Here is an 18,529-nt window from a genome sequence, read left to right as displayed (position 1 = left end):
CATGCACGGCGGCGGGTTGGCTTCCTTCCGTCCAAACGGCAAGTAGTTAAGAGTTTTTAAACAGGGCTGGACGCCTCCCACTTCTTCGCTGACGCACACATAGGGGGAGCTAGTCCCTCTCTCATGTCAATACACAGTAAGTCTTAGGCGCCTAAGCAAAGTGTTGAAACCACCTCAACACTGTGCCATACGTGAACTTGTGCTTGGCTGAAACCAAGACGTAACAAAAATGCATATATTCATATATAATTGATTCCCTCAGCAGAATTTGCCGGATTTGCCTGATTGCATTTTAAATTCATGAGCATAAATATGGTCCTCCAAGTTAAGATGGTTCCTTTTTGCAGCTCTAACAGCAGGTTTGGAACTGCACTTATTGAGTCAGCAGAGCATTGGAGACTTTTAGGCACTATGCACCTCAGCACTCAACAACCCCACTAAATCTAAACTGTACAGGGTCTGTCACTTATTGGCTAAGTTGCTTTGATTCCTAAACACTTCCACTCATAATACATGATACCACTCATCAGTGATCTGGGAATATCAAGGAGGGAAGAAGAAGTTTTACCAAATTACTGGCTGCAGTGGTGGCATCCCATTGCAGGACCATGATGCAATTCAGTAAGAATGATCCATTCTTTCACTTATGTGTGTATACTCCATCACAGAGGACCTTAAATGAATTAATAAAGATATGATTGAAGTAAAGACTTTGATCTTTAATTCACAGTGTTTCACAAAGCATTCCTCTCACCATTACACCACCTCAACCTCCCTGGACTACTGACACAAGACAGGTTGGGTCCATGGATTCAAGCTGTTGATGCTAATTTCTATCTTTGTGCCTCATCAGAAACTGAGATTCATCAAATTCATCAAGTCTTCAACTGTCCAGTTTAGGTGAGCCTGTGCCCACCTCAGCCTCAGCTTTCTGTTCTTGACTGACAAAAGTGGAACCCAACGTTCTTTTCCACCGCTGTAGCCCTTCTGCCTCATGATTCAACATGTTTCTGCTAACCTCAATGGTGGAGATTAATTACCACAGCTTTTTTGTTAACTCGAACCAGGCTGGCCATTCTCCGTTGAACTCCCTCAACAACAGTGCATTTCTGTCTGCAGGACTGCCTCTCACTGGGTGTGTTTTCTTTATTACGCCATTCTGAGTTACATTTACATTTATGGCATTTAGCTGATGCTCTTATCCAGAGCGACTTACAAGGTTACTGGTATTACAGAGGTGGGCCAATGGAGTCTTGCCCCACTCTTATTGTCACCCAGACCGGGAATCAAACCCCAGTCTCCCACATGGTGTGGTAGCTCAGTGGCAGGTAGTGGTGTTATCTGTTGCGCCACACCAACCACGTTAACTCTAGTTAACTGTTATGCTGAAAATCCAAGAAGATTTTTTCCAAAATACCCAAACCACATTGTCTTGCGTGGCATTCAAAAGTTTGGACAAAATCTAAATTTGTTCAAAAACTCTATTTTCCACAGAATATGAAAAGGGTATAAAAAAATTGTCAGATTTCCCAAATCACAATGTAATTAAGAAATGGCAGTTAAAAAGAACAAAATCCCTGCTGAGCTGGAAAATAAATTATAGAAAATTTAGCAGACTCTGGAGTGGTGCTGGGGAAGTGGTGGCTCAGCGGTTAGCGCGCCGGGATATCGATAACAGGGTTGTGGGTTCGATTCCCAGGCTCGGCAAGCTGCCACTTGCCCTTGAGCAAGGCCCTTTACCCTCTCTGCTCCCCGGGCCACCGCTTTGGGGGTGTGTGTGTGTACTCACTGCCCCTAACACATGTGTGTGTATGAGTGTGTGTTCACTACCAGATGGGTTAAATGTGGAGGACACATTTCGCTGTACACTGTACAGTGACAAATACGTGCACCTTTACCTGCACAAATATTGCCGTCATGGAAGAGTCATAAGACAAAAAAAACCACAGAATTCAGTGACAGAGGTTTTCAAACAAAACTCTAACCAAACCTCATGCATTTTGGAAACAAGTGAAATGATACAATGAAAAATGTAAAAAAAAAGTATTTTTGGAGAAGTGGAGAAGTGTTTCATTAAAATTCAAATCCGACAGGCAAAAAACAAAACACTCTTAGCTAGTTACAAAAGGCATATTGTGTCGTGATGCCAAAGGGGATGTCCAAATGTTTTCTTTGGGCCCTTTTTTCTGTTTTGTTACTGCAATAGATATAGTATCTATAGCGATAGATAAAAGTAATTTTGATCAAAATATTAATGACTTTTTTTAAGGTTTTTGTGTGAGAGCAACACTAAATACAGTCATGTGAAAAACAAAGTACTTCCTCTTTGATTTTACATATCAGGACATAGTAAAAAATGTGGTCTTTAGAAGGTCTTAAAATTAGGTAAATACAACCTCAGATGAATAACAAGACATGACAAATTACATTGTGTCATTGTTACATTTATTTAACAAATTTTAACTTGGCCAAAATGCAGAAGCAGTGTGTGAAAAATTAAGTACATTGTTACTGCTTCCATAAGAACTAAGAGGGGAAGTAGCAGCTAGTATAAGAATTCTATAGAGTCACATATGAGACCATCTATCCAACACCTAAAGTGTGGCTAAAATTGGGTCATGCAACAGCACAATGATCCCAAGCACAACCAGCAAATGTCGGAAAAAGAAAAAAAGGTTTTGTCAAGGTGTTGCAATGGCCCAGGCAAACTCCAGACCTCAGCATAATTGACATGCTGTGGCGGCACCTCAAGAGAGCTGCTAAGAAACGAATGCTCACAAACCTCAATGAACTGAAGCAATGTAGTAAAGAAGAGTGGGACGAAATTCCTCCAGAATGATGTGAGAGACTGAAAGTCACACATAAAATTGATTCATAAAAGCTATTGATTCATGGGGTGTACTTAGGTTTTTACAAATGGCTTTTCCATTTTGGCTTCATTATTGTTCAATAAAGAAATACATGGTGGAATCTGTTGTGTTTTGTTGTTCATCTTAGCTTGTTCACCTCATTTTAAGATCTGGACGTCAAACCATAGAGTTCAATGAGGGTGTACTTTGTTTTTCAAATGACTGGATATATACAAAACAAATAGTTCTGGCATCACGGTCTGATTGGTTGAGAAGTAGTATGCCTATGCTGTGATTTGTAAAAAATAATATTTAAACATTAATAACATTAATTAAACAGGTGACAAATAATGAAGGTACATGTTAAGCATTGTTCTTTTCATGATTGTAACAGAACCAAACCACTCTACATTCAAGCAAAGCCATTGCTGTCTGGATGAACCTGGGAGTCACCCTCTGCTTGGATCAACAATGACACTTCTATTCTCCACCTGTTTTCAAAGACATCAAACCCCTAATTAGAGCCTTATGTTTGCATGACTGAGACACTCCTAAAAGGAGAGGAGCGAGAAAAAGAAAGCAAAGAAATGAAACACATACATTGCCTTGTCCTTGATTTCCAGCCTTCTTTAACACAGCTTCCCTTTGTGACAGACGCTGCAGAAATCACAGGGTTCTGAACTCATTATTTTGGCTTTGTGTTTAACTGCGCGTGTGTTTTCTCAGCCCTGGCCTCCTTTATTTCTAGCTGAATTCAGGCAGCACTTTGCCTCTCAGGTGGCAGTTTGGGAGGCTGAATATGTTTGTATTAAAATAAAGCCAGTGAGAGGGCAGCTACCTACCTGTGAGCAAGATGTCTAGACCGACTGACTGGCTGCTCTGATTGTCTTGTAATATAAAAAAACAAAAAACAAACACATTGTCCTGTAGACATCCACGATTGCTGACCAGTTCTTGGATGTCATTAACAGCTGAAGTAATTTAAGCCATGCTTGGTCTGACAGCCTTTGAACTTGTTCATTAATTAATTTATTCGGCTTCCGATGCAAGATTTGACAGATTTAGATGCATATGTCAGTGCTTTCGTTTTTTGGTAGCTAAAAAAACATTAAATTATCAAGGAAACTTTCAAGCTCAGGGTCATCCTTATTGTGCACGTTTGTAAGAGGCAGACACAGTCATATCAAGGCAGTGCTCTTGGATCTGAATGGTCGAAGGACAAGTCTGCAGTGTAGGGGATGAAAGCAGCCACAGAGGATTAGAATATTGTTAGATAAATGCGAACTCGCACAATTGATTTATTTGAAAAAAGATTTTTTCCTTCTTTTTTTCACCATTTATATCAAGGCCAGTGTCAAGTAAACAACCTTCACAGCCTTCTCAACCTCCCCCTGCTGCCCCCACCACCCCTCTTCTAACACACACATACGCACACACACACTGTTTTGTATCCAACTGAGCTTCTGTTCAAGGTCTCAGAGTCTGACAGGCAAGCTACTCTGTGAAATTACAATTTCGCCTTAGATTATAGCTCTCGGTAGCATTCCATGAAACGGTGCACATTCTTTTCTGGGTCATGTTCTCTTTAGTGACTTGGAGAGTTGACCTTGAAGGCCAATGCTTATGTCATCCCTCTCCTGTTCCTGCACTGTTTTTACTAAAAGTTTGAAGTGCTTGTTCCTCAGTAGCTTACAGAATCAACCTCAACACACCAGACTCGACACCAAATAAAGATTCACTGCCAACACAACATACAACTTCATCAGGGAACAAAGTAGAACATTTTAGACTGGTCCAGCCAGTCACCAAAAGATGAATGCAGCAGTTTGGTGATGTCAGTGGGTCACCTATTTAAAGCAGTTACTGCAAACAAAAGAAATGCATTGAATTAGTGGTTGTGAACTTTTATTTACTTTAAGGCTGTCTGTCCCAATACATTTCCTCACCTGAATGATGTGGTCTGCCAACAAAGCTGCCAAGTTGTTGACCCCATCTAATAGAAAAATATGCATATATCATCTTTTCATCCTCAGCCACACAGTAAATAAGTCTGATCTTAAATAACCTGAGTGTAAGCACAACTTTAACTGAAATTCTAATGTCATCTCATTTTCATCTTTTCATCTCACACCCAAAGGTCTATGTAGTATATAGCCAAAACAAAAGAATTTGCCATGGAGCTCCGATAATTTCACATATAGTATAAAGTATTTACAGCGTCCTGTAGGCAGTGTGGACAGGATGAACAACACAACACAAACACAGTGTGATAACAGTGTTTGAAAACTCCAGCAGCACTGCTGTGTGTGATCCACTCATCCTCTAGGCCATCCTCTGAATGATCGTCAGTGGTTACAGGATGCTGCCCACGGGCCACTGTTGGCTGGATATTTTCTGGTTGGTGGACTATTTTCAGTCCAGCCGTGATGCTGAGGTGTTTAAAAAAACAGTGTCTGATCCACTCACACCAGTGCCAAAACACCAACACATCACCATAATGTCAATGTCACTGCAGTGCTGAGAAAAGCCCACCACCCAAATAATACCTGCTCTGTGGTCCTGTGAGGTAAAAGGAGGTTAACAAAGTTTGCAGAGAAACAAATGGATTAATAGTCTGTAATTATAGAACTACTAGAACCACTAGAAGTGCTCCAGAATTGAGTTTAATTAAATGTGTTGGTTTATCTGTCCCGTCTTTTAAGCACAGTCCACAATTTTGGGAAGGCCCTTCCAAAAGCTTAATGTTAGCTTGCTTTATCCCTTCCACAACCACATTTGATGTGTGTTTCAGGTCACTGTCCTGATGGAACACCCAATTGTGTGCAAGTTTCAACTGTCTAGCTGATCACATTATGCTAACAAATTCTGAGGTAGCCCTGAATTTTGTACAGTGCACCAGTTCCAAAACAGCCCGGAGCATGTTGCTACCACCTTGGCATTGAATGCCTCACCTTTAACTTCTACAAACATATTTTTACCATCTGACCATAAAAAGATCTTGAGGATCTTTGAAATGATCTTTTAAAATATAGTGCATAGTGTGTGACTTGTTACGTGTAAATCTATGATCATTGTTCTTAGACCTGCAATGAGCTACTTTGTGTGTCTTTCAATCAAATGAGTGTTGTCAAACAAACCCTTTTTGTGTGGGCACAGAGAAACTAAAGAAATACAAATGGCCAGATTTCACACATATATATGTTTGATAAATAAAATTACGGTCACTTTTCAGTTCCATCACTTTTCCAACAGGATGTGCAAGAACATATATATTTTCTGGCCATTTTATTTATTTAACAAGAAAGATTTTAATTTCTTTTAACTATGTCATACATATAAATAATCTGAAATTCCAAAAGGTTGGTTTTTATTTGCATGTTTATAATACTTTGACTTTATAAACACACTTGAATGGTAGTGTACTGGAATGGAATTGTGTTTTAGGTAAGGCGGTGGCTATGGTCAATTGTCAAATACACAAAAAGAGAGCAAGATCTCTTAACTGCTTTACTACTGAGTAGTTGAGCAGTTCTTTTTTTTACCTCTCTTTGCCTAACATACATTTTAACTGAAGTCTTATCATCCAGAAAGGTCTAGACAGTAAGCTAGTGCATGGTAAAAGCTTTATTTGATAGCTGCATTTATATATTTTCAACTCTTTTCATCACAAGGTCATGCTGCGTCTTGTTTGTACATTTTCACGTATGTGAGTCTCAGAGAGATAAAGAGAGAGAAGAATAAAACCCACAGAAAATTTGATGTCTATAGACAAAGAGCCTTTCAGAGACTTTGATGGGCCTTGAGCAGTTTTAAGTTGGAGAATAAAATTAAATACGATCTTCAGAAAAGCATTTCTCCAGCCATCAGATATATTGCCTGTACAGGAAAAGGAATTCAAAACGTATGTTTATAATTCTGTTAATGTATAGCAAATGTATGTTAAACTGACATACACAAATGAAATATATTCAATACATTAATGTATCACTAATGCTGGGATTAATCACTGAATAATAAGCCTAAAGGGTTAAAGGGGGTTAAACTTGAATCACAGTGATCTTCCTTATTTTACATTAAACAGTAGGTATGTAATGCTTTTGACACTGGAAACCTTTTGCAGAAACATGCAGACCTTGTTCCTGTCTTTTTCTCTCTTTGTATATCCTCAGCTTCACAGTAAATAAGTCTGGTCTTGAATAACTCATAAGTGTATGCAAAACTTTTTCTGCACTGTTGATAACCTCTTTGATAACCAAAACAAGAGCACGGCTTTCAACCAGCTTTCAATGTAACTTGGTTATGTGAAGGACTCCCTGAGGGCATTTTCAGTGATGAATAATAATATCCTGTATATGATGTCTGCATTGCCTTATCTTATACCTTTTATCAGTTTCCGGTTGTCATCTAGCAAGGCATCAAAACTGTTTTGAGATGTGCTCCAGCTTTACTGTACCAACTAACATTGCTAAAATAAGGGGAGAAAGCCATCTACCCACCCAGCCAGTTGTGCTCTCTCAGGATCTGGCATGGCTCAGGATTCGAACTCAGGACGCCTGGCCAATAGTGGCAGTGCATTAGACCATAGAGCTCTTCAGAGCACCAGTTTACATTTATTGAATATACTAAACTATACTATAAATGACTAAACAGCATGGCTAGTTGTTTTAGCACTCTTTTCTGCTCTTAGGGTATTCTATTAACCCTCTATTAACAGCCTATGGCTCACCAAAGGGCCACAAATGTTATTACAAACTTCCATTATTAAGAATTAGGCCCTCCAGTTTGTACATACATTCCTGTAGTTCCTGAATAATATGCCTGAGTATGTAATAAGCCTTGATGTGTCCATAGAAGGCCATATTGGATGACATGATTTGAAAGTTTGGCCAAGAAAAGCTGTCAACCTAAAGTCTTCAAGGTCTGCTATCTCAGCTAACATGACCAAGTCTGGTAATTAATTTAATCACAGACTGTTTACAGGCCTTCTCATTGTTGTTACTTTACTCACTCCTATGTGAAGTCCTATGTGAAGAACCTATGGGATATCCTCAAGCATAACAAAACAATTATATTACAATGTATAATATATATACATTGACCAAATGAGCAATACATTATATAATATATTACATATATATAGTTTATGGCAGTTCTAGGTTCTGGTTAAATGAAGCAATTCTGGTTGCAGCAACAATCATTTGGGAGAAAAGATGGGTGATAAGTACAGAGCACCCATCTCTTTAAAAATATACCTAATTTAAATTAGAGATGAAGGTACAGTGCTCTTCAGAATTATTAGTACCCTTGGTAAAGATGAGTGAAAAGAGGACGTGATAAAAATAGCATAAGTATCAAAAGCCAAGATATGCAGCACTTAATCTTCTCTTAAGCCATTCTTGCGATCTATTACCTTACCTGGGGAATAATATTTTGGGCTTTTAATTCAGTACAAATCTGAAATATCTATTTATTTTTACATATCTGGAAAGCAGGGTGCAGAAATGAAATAATGATTATTAATCGAAAATGATGATGGTAACATGCTAAATAACCTTAAAGTTATCTTAGCCAACAAAATGGGCATGACCATAGGAAGAACAGTAAGTAGAGCTGATATAATGGGCTGATTTCATTCCAAACCAGGGGTGGTCATACTATTCTGGTGTGACTGTGTATAAAATGAGATGTATATTTGAAGTTTGCAAGTTTCATTGCTGGGAACTTTGAAATTGGTGCTCAAGAATATCTACATACATCAGTGTATACATGCTTATGATTTATTTCACAAGCATATGGGAATCTTTGTGCTACTGTGTTATGGTACATTTCTTTCATAAAGATGCTACAGACTGAGATTGTAATTGCTAATGCATTTTTGCTTCTGCAAACCATCGAATGGTGTGGCAAACTTATCCTTTTAACAAAACCTTAAAACCCTTGAATTTCCTACTCAGCATAGGCTGTATCCTAGTCTTGATTCTATCTGTATATATAATGCTGTGCTTTCTTTTTTACATTCCAAGATCCCACACTTCACTGATAATCCCACAATTATCAGTGAAACTGAGTTTGTGAATGTGTAATATGAATATTATTTAGTGCCTGTTGTGGCCTGTAGTTTCTTTAGGAGAAGAACACTTCGGACTTGTTTTTTTGTTTTTTTTAAACCGAGCAAGGGCTGTTTCCTTGCTATGCTCAAATAAACCAGAACCATCCAGCCAGGTTGTCATGACCCCATGAGAATAAGAAACTGGCACAAATGAACAGGAGCAACCTTGAGGAGCTTTTTAAAAATGTAGCCTTGCTTTTGGTTTCACACACATGAAAAAAAACACCCTGAAAGCTAAAACAAAGAATTTCCCTAAAGTTTCTTGTATGAGAGAGTTTCTTGTTGCCTTGTTATGAGAAGTTCGAACTGTTACTATAGTAACTAGCTCGATTTTCTCCCTGCCTGCTTCTATGACTTTACCCATAAAGTGAGGTGGCCTTGTGGCTAAGAGACTTACAAATTGAATACTCCTCTTTTCAAGGGCTTCTGTCATTCTGTCTGTAGCTTAAAGAGCTATGGGAGAGGAAATTCATTTGACACTCTGGGGAGTCTGTGTGTGTGTGTGTGTGTGTGTGTGTGTGTGTGTGTGTGTGTGTGTGTGTGTACATGCGCAAGTGTGTAAGTGTCTGCATGTCAGCAAAAGGACAAGAACAACAGTTAACACTAACTGTAGTACAAAGTGTAGTAGAAGTCTCATTGTGTCAGCTATTGATCTGTGGGTATCGTAAAGCCTTCCCTGTCTTGAGGATTCATGGCCAGGGCACAGACAGGGCAGAGAATAAGTCCTCCAATTTTGAAGAACGGTGAGCAAATATAACAATAAGTCATTCTCAAATGGGCCCACTGTTGAGTTAAACCTTCATCTGTCAAGTATGGTGTGAACAACCAGTCAGGCTTGCTCTACTGAATCATACAATAAAATTGGACCAGATGCAGATATTTATTATTCATGATGGGAGAATCAAAACTAGTGTTTATGGCCTTTCATCAAAAAAAGAAAGAATTTTAAGGCATGACAAGTTCACCCTCATAGCAATATCATATTCCTACACAGCATTATCTTTATATAAGTATTATTGGCTTACAAATGTCAGTTAAAGAAACCTGCATTGGCATTTCATCAAATGTTCATGTACCACTCTGCTTTGTGCTGGCATCCAGTTGTCTGGGCACCCCTGGCTATATTATTTAATAAGTTTAATTTAATTTAAAAAAAAATGTAAGTGAAAAGACAAATTTCCAAACATTAATGCAGTTACTTTGTATTTGATGAACATGGAAAGTTTGGCATGGGCAACTTATCTTTTCAGTTGTAAAGTCTCCAAATCTAAAAATCATATTAGTAATATAACCTTTATTAGGCAGGAAGAATAAGCCCATAGAGCAGCAGTTGCGCACATTTCTACTGTGCAGCATTGCAGGATAATAAGCTTTCTACAGGAAGAGTTGGTGAAACTTCCTAAAACAAGAATACAAGGACTCCTAGCTAGCTACGAAAAGCATTTAGAAACTGTGATATCTGTCAAAGAGGGTGTTACTAATTCAGTACAGTGTCACATTCGTCAAATATAAAGTAGTTAAGCATTGCAGTTAAAAGTGCACGGATTTGTCACTGTACAGCGAAATGTGTCCTCCACATTTAACCCATCTGGTAGTGAACACACACACACATGTGTTAGGGGCAGTGAGCACACACACACACCCAGAGCGGTGGGCAGCCAACTCCAGCGCCCGGGGAGCAGAGAGGGTAAAGGGCCTTGCTCAAGGGCCCAACAGTGGCAGCTTGCCGAGCCCGGGAATCGAACCCACAACCCTGTTATCGATATCCCGACACTCTAACCGCTGAGCCACCACTTACCCCTGTTAGATTATATACATGATATTTTACAGCATAGGTTATGTTTACTTCTTTTATTTTATTGTAATATCCCCTGGGGGACACAAGCCTTTGCATACTGTATCAAGGCGTGAAAGTATTCAGAAATGTTAAAACTAGAAACTTAAAGATGACAATAAATGTGGTCAGTTTGGTGGTGGTGAAGTTTCAGTGATTCCTTTCACAAAATCCACTTCCTCCATCATTATAACTGCTCTTTTGAAGAACTACTTTTGGTATGGCTTTCTTTCTTTTCTCACAAGAGCACCGATGCTGGAATAACTGAACTTGCTTTTAGAACCTGAGAAAGTGATCTTATGTCACTTGATTACTGATGTAATGATTTTAATGCTAATGTTTAATTTGGGGGCATTTTAAAATAGACCCTACACCATGTTTTATTTACTTGGAGTTTAGTCTTCTGTTTGTTTACAAGAGATTCTCCCTGCAGGATGCAGAGCACTGACACTGGCCAGCAATCTCATAAAACACAGCAGTTCTTTCCACAAGCTTGTCGCTCTCTTGACTGTCAGTTTAGCTAGCCCTGAGGTAATGGCCATGGATGGTGAAAACCGGTAGCGCTGCTCCTGTCCCTGCCCCTGCTGATAAGAGCACTGCTACTGAACGTGAAACGAGCAATGACATTAATGATCAGACAGGCCAAGTGAACACTTCCTAACTGTACTAATATTCTGCAGATGATATTATCAAAAGTTTGCACGCAAGGCCACAAGAGCAAAGGAGTTGCCGCCTCCTGATTACTCATGTAAAACACTGAAACCACCGGCAAGATAATCTACTTGTGTGAAATTATATGTTATGGGTGGGGTATTCCTATCCATAAACAGTAAGAGCATGAGGAATAGGATCTCAATATTTCTGTTATCTTTACCACCGTTAAGCTATAAAGTAGAATATGCTTTAGAAAACTGTTCTGTACTTTCTTTGAGTGGTTGTTTTTCCTGGACACACTCTTTTCACACACACACACACACACACACACACACACACACACACACACACACACACACTGAGTTTTCATGGCCGTGCAGCAGCAGTGGTTGTCTGCCGCTTCAGCTCAAGGCCAGCACACAGGCACACAAACACAAGGTCAGCCTGTTCACAGCACATAAAGGAGCAGATGCCAAATACACAGCAACCCCCTCCCACCAGCACACACACACACACACACAGACACAGTACTTCTGATTCTGCCTATGTACAAATAGGAGTCTGCGTTTGATTGTAGATGTGAATATATACACAAGAAAAACAACCTCCTAAATTACCATACAAAGGAATGTTTTTGCAAAAATATTTTCCACTGAGCCCAGATGTGGCTGATCAGGGAAGACATGTTTGGTGTCCAAATTTTGCCTCTGCAGTTTAGCGCTGGAGCAACAAGGCTAACATTGCTAATAAACACAAGTCAGTCAATAGTCACTGGAAATCTTTTTCCGTAAAAACATGCCCTAAACTGCTCTCAACTCGTTCAAAGCACGTCAAGGTCTTCATTAGGGTGGAGCAGACTGATGGTTGATGTGGTTTAGAGTGCACTGCAACTCAACAGAACATGTTGCTGAACACAGAAGGTAACATTTGTATTGCTTATTTTAAGTCACCCAGCTCCTTAAAGGCGCTGGGCACAGTATTTATAATAAATACATCCCTCCCTTCAATGCTCCTTCAAAAGCTCTGACCCCACCCCCAAATTCATGCATACGCATTGCCAAGGTAACTACACTGGACCAAAAGACAGAAAACACAAACACCCAAAGTTATGTTATATTTAGTTTATTCCTGCAAGAAATAAGACAATGTTAAATTTGGCTGGCTTATCTGTTCTAGGCATCATTATTGATTTAGATCTATAATTTGACCACCATATAAATAATATTACTAGGACAGATGTTTTACATCTTAGGAATCTAGTAAAGAAATGGCTTATCTACATGTACATGACGGCTTCTGGCGTCTTAATACTTAGTACTCCATTAATCCAATTAGAACCAATTATATTTCTTTACCTTCTCAGAGAAAATAACTGCCCACTTGTCTGGCCTGATCCTTGATGGCAGACTGACCGCTGGGCTCCCATTCTACTGGCATCAGACCAGCTACCCACACCTGCCTGACGACTGGGCTCTCCTTCTACTGCTAACTACCTACCGACTATGTTGAACTTTACATGGACTCTAACTATTTACTACTATTATTATTATTACCACCATTAACTGTCAATAATTTAATTATTTATACTATTCTCTATTGTGATATGTAATAGTCATATTATATATAGCGCACACCTAAAGAGAAGAAAGGTTTTATGTGGAAGTACAGTGACTTTTTAGCAATAATGTGGGGGAATGGATGAGTCCCCCTTTGTGAGTTTTGGTTCCTCTCAAGGTTTCTTCCTCCAATTCCAAGTTTTTCCTAGCCACTGTCGCTAGCTTGCTCACTGGGGTATTTTATGTTCATGTTTTGTTGATATTTACTCCTTAGTCCTTTAATAGCCCTTTGGTATGAATATTCATACAAGCTTGTGTGTTTGTGTGTGTTTGTGAATGTCTTTAAGCAAGAGCTAGCTACAGTTGAACAAATGGACCTCTTCATTTTTCATGGAACAAAGTTGAGACTTGATGTGTTTGCAAAGCCTTGCCCCTTCTCCGCCTTTTGTGCAGTTCTTTGAACGACCAGTCTGTGAAGAATCTTTCCATCTCTGCTCTGACTCATGGACAAGCCCTGAATGTGTGGCCTTGGCTCAGTCCTTCTAGTTGCGGTGATGAAAAGATACACAGAGGGCAGGAAAGCTAGTTTATAGACATCTCCACACTCTCAACCAATTGCAGACGCACAGTACTTAGATCCACGTTATACGTTTTACATTTACATCCACTTTCTGCATACTGTCTAAATTCCTCCGAAAGAGAAGAAACTATTTTGACTGTAGTTTTCACAGTGTGTAAAATATCCACTCATAAATGGGATTCCACGCTGGCTACTGTAGCATTGGCAGGCTGCCAACTTGCTTGCCATGGAGCTACTTGACAAAAGTAAAACATACTTTTAACAAAGTTCTGTTTTGAATATTTCATTTTTTAAATTATTTTATCGACATTAATTCTTTGTCTCTTAATTTTGCAATGGAGCATTCAAAGCTTGGGTCGAAGTATGAAAATACCCTTACAGAATTCTAATAGAGTCGCAGCCTGTAGGATAAATCAGCATCAAAGATCTGGGTCCAAGTCCCTAAGGAGTAAGCTAGAGCGACAATGAGAGAAACCAAGTCTCAAAAGCCAAACCATCTTCTTCAAGGACAACAAAACACTATACACAACAAAAAACAATAAGAATAAAAAAAACCCATCTTGTTTACTGTGTTTACTGTGTAGTCAGGTGGCTTCACCTTGCTATAGAGATTTGACCATGATGTCTCTTGTCATTTCAAAACTTGGCTGTTCTTCCTATGCATAACATCATGCTCTTGCAACTGATACAGAATACAGAAGCATAATTTGTCTTCAACCTTTCGAAGTTTAGTAATATCACTCACTTACTGAAACCCTGTCACTGGCCTACAAAAAACAAAAATGATCCGGCTCTCAACCTGATGGCAGTGGTCAAATCCAAATCCATACAAATGGCCCTTTGTGTTTTAAGTATAGCTCGACTTGACCACCATCTCTAAGGATGCACGGAAGACAAGCATCTGGACTTTACTCTGTCCTGTCTCCAAGTTGGTGGAACGAGCTCCCCCTGAGTGTCCAAAATGTAGAATCACATGCTATCTTCAGTTGTCAACTGAAGACCCACCCTTTTTCAAGAGGGTTATTCCTAATAAAGCATCAGCTTTTACTGATTTAATACCCTTATTGCAGTTAAATTTGTCTGGTTTGTTTTTCTTCTTCACAGCCTGTTTAGTATAGTAATCTCTACATTCAGATTCTATGAACTGTATATTGCTTGTAAATTGCTTGTATTACATATTGTGTGGCTTATTTTCTGATGGTGTCATAGCTCAAAAGTACCTTGAATTTAGGATCTATGGACACTAGCTTAGATTATTTAGGACATTCCGATATAATGACTAAGCACTTTTGTAAGTTTGTACAAAAAGTGCTTACAAGCTGTGAAACCGGGCAAAGGTTGCTCAAACTTTTGCTTGTGCTGTTTTCTTGTTTTTATTATTTTGAAACTTTTACTTGTTTAGCTATTCTGAAGTTGCAGATATTTGACCAGGGATGTCCAGACATTTACATGCCACTGTATACGGCAATGTCGGCCCATGGTAATTAATAGATCACCTTTGCTGAATAGATACCTCTGATGAACAAGGACTTTAAAACATCTCTATTAAAAAAGTCTTGAAAATCTAGCAGAAATGCCCTTGCACACGTCTTATGTTCCTCTGTCTCCGATCAACACTAATTAGCAAACATTATGAGAGACAAACTAGTGTAAAGCTTTATCAAGGTCCTTGTAAATAATTCAGCACACTGCTTCCCTCTGAATTTAAAAACCTGATTTAGTTATGCATTTGAATAGGCCTACAGGTTTCCAAGCAAGATCATTTTACTATTCCTTCATAACTGCATGGCTGAGAAAATACATACAACAAAAGTGTTTTACACACTATGATTGACTGGATATGTTGTGGGTGGCAGACCAATGCTTCTTATTACTACTAGTTTCCCAAAAGCTTTGTAACACAAAGTACTTTATTAACTAGTTCTAAAGAATCTCCTTTATTTAACAAGCATTTCCCAAAAACTACATAATAAAAATAAAAAAGGTGCTTTTTTAGGCAAATTTTCCCTGTAGCACAGCATACAAAAGTCAGGGGTCGCTAATTCTCAGGGTAAAGGGTTTTGAATGAAAAAATAAATTATTATTTTTTTAAGTATATATATATATACATATATATATATATATATATATATATATATATATATATATATATACATATAAAATAAAATCTAAATAATAACTTATGGAGCATGGAGCAGTGGTACTGTGGTGTTCTCTGGAATGGCAAAGCTTCATCCAGTACTTTTGGGCGTCGTTGGTTAAATTACAATGTTTGATTTTCTGAGTGTACATATGTTCTCTACAGAGACACACTTCTGCACATAGTAAAGAACAATTACTGTTTATTGACTGAATTTAACATGTGCAAAAGTAACACATCCTATTTAACATTTTCTGCACATTTTAGACACAATTCCCCTTTCCACTTTTTCAGTGATGTAACAACACACATATTTATTGTGCCATTACTTTTGCACATGCCACATTATTTTTTTTTATTATTTGCATTATGTAAAACTAAACTACTAAACAGTAATTATGTTTCAGAATGAACAGACAGATGTGTTCAACTTATTCTCATGTCAAGATTCAACAATATGTGTATTGTATATGCAATATGCAATATGTAATTTGAGGAAGGGTGCGCAATAATAATAATAATAATAAAAATAATAATAATACAATTTCTCATTACTAGCTCTTTCCCTCTCTCCATCTCTCTCTTTCTCTCTCTCTCTCTCTCTCTCTCTCTCTCTCTCTCTCTCTCTCTCTCTCTCTCTCTCTCTCTCTCTCTTTCTCTCCTGCTTTCTCTCTCTCCCTGCAGTGAGTTGCTATAAATTGATAGACTTGCACAGTGATTGCCACTTTTGGCAGATGTTGGCACTCCGCATTTTGGCCAAAGGTTTGTGGACACAGCTCTATTAGCCTGACATATTGGATGACCATTTGGACCAACCATGTTTTGAGCAAATGTTTTGGCACCCCATTATTGCTGTTACACATCAATTACACTCACAGTTTCAGCAGGAACTGCACTCTCCAATCTTCAACTATTGCAGATAGTTGTATTACAGATTGGACAATTATATTTCACTTAAATACCCAGCCCCAGACTACTATTTAATCGTGTCACTGCTTACTAAGAATAGCCCACCAGCTAGCAAATATCAGTTCAACAGTGGTCCTGTGACCAGTATTGACTAGCCAATACTGAATTAGGTAGGGGGTGAGTGATTAACTGTGCATGAGAGAGGGTCTTCATAGGGAAGGTCTCTTTTTGCTTGGTGATAAGAAGAGGTGGTGTTAGGAGGCAGTGAAACATGATAATATTGGTTAATGTTATTTCTTTCCTGAGTGATGGTTTTAAATCAGAATATGTTTTGGAGACTACAAATTTTGATAGAAGACAGGAAACCAAGAATTCCTTTTAATTTATCTGATATGATTATGCGGTTGTGATTATCTTATCACTTCAGGACCTAAAACACACACTACAGTTCCGGTTCCTGTCATATTCTTAACTACCTTTCTCTCTCTCTCTCTCTCTCTCTCTCTCTCTCTCCCAACTGTAGTTGAATCAGATTACCCACAGTTCATATCGCTTGCTCCCTCTCCATCACCCTGCCGCCTCCTCAGGTGCAGCATCCGTCAGCTGCAGCCGTCCTGCCTAGGCAAGATTGATGGCCATGGCCTTTATTGTTGCCGCTTCACCAGCATGCTCCGCGAATTTTACATATTAATTTATGACCTGCAGCGCTGTAATTGAGAGAGGGGGAGGCGCAGGCGCTTCGGAAGGGGGAAATGAAAGCTGCTCTGTCTCTGATTTATGCTTCTTTCATCACCTTTTATAGGGTCCGTTTGAGCAGGCCATGTATACGTTGCCTTCACAGGTGAGCAGGAGAGGGTCATGTTTGCATAAAAAGCTAAATTATGAGCCTAACAGTGTTACCAAAGCAAAAGCAGTCATTGGAGAACAGGACAGTCCAAAGAGGCCATGCTGGATCTGACATTGAAGAGCTTTTCTGCTTGACATTTGAGAATATCTTCTATTTTGAAAGCCATTTTTGTAGTAGTGAAAGAAAAGTATGACAGTATTTTGCCCAATATTTGTGAAATAGGCTAACATTACTTTTCAAAAACATTCAAAAACCAAAAAGTGTTTACTCCTCTTTTAGTCACCTTTTAATAAATGCAGGCAAGGTTCAGGTTTAGCAGCCCTGCCTCCCTATCTCCATACCACAGCCATACTCCTTGAAGGAGGAGGTGAGCAACACTGTGTTAAAATGTTGGCAATTTAACAATCAGAATACGTTTTTATTTAATTTCTTTTTTTAAAAGCAAAAGGCGCAGACAACCATGCTGGTCTAGTGTTGATCTGGCACTGGTTCTCCAGCATTTAAAGCATCCGAAACATAACATATGCAGTATATTTGCATTTTTAGATTAGTGGGTGCCCATTTTATAGCTTTTCACATCTCTGCATCAGGAGATTAGCATGATAACTGTAAAGCATCTGTCTATTGTTTAAAATGGCCAACTGGTTATCATCTAAGTTGCCAAGTTTGCACTGGGTTTTTACACCGCAGTTGTCAAACATTATTAGATGTGTTCAGTAATAATTTACTGCAGTTATGTGTTTTTTTAGTATTGTATCTTAAATATTAGCCACTCATATTTAAAAGCCTGATGCATAAACTCGGCACCACTGCGATGTTCGATAACAGCTCTCATCAGCCTTGATGAGAATCATTTAAAGTATCTGACCTCTGTGTGAGACAGCTGGGTACGCCTTTATGCTTGCAAGTCTCGTCATAATTTGTGTGCTAAAATCCGGATGATCCCTGTCTAAAACTCTCCTCCTGCAGACTCAGAGAGTGAAGGCCAAATAGGTAGCAAAGAAAAAACCTTGAAGTCCTTATTGACTGGGGGGAAAAAAGTGTGTTTTAT

The sequence above is a fragment of the Salminus brasiliensis genome, chromosome 25 (genome assembly GCF_030463535.1).
Source record: "Salminus brasiliensis chromosome 25, fSalBra1.hap2, whole genome shotgun sequence".
Lineage (NCBI taxonomy): Eukaryota > Metazoa > Chordata > Actinopteri > Characiformes > Bryconidae > Salminus > Salminus brasiliensis.
Note: the sequence above shows the minus strand (reverse complement) of the source record.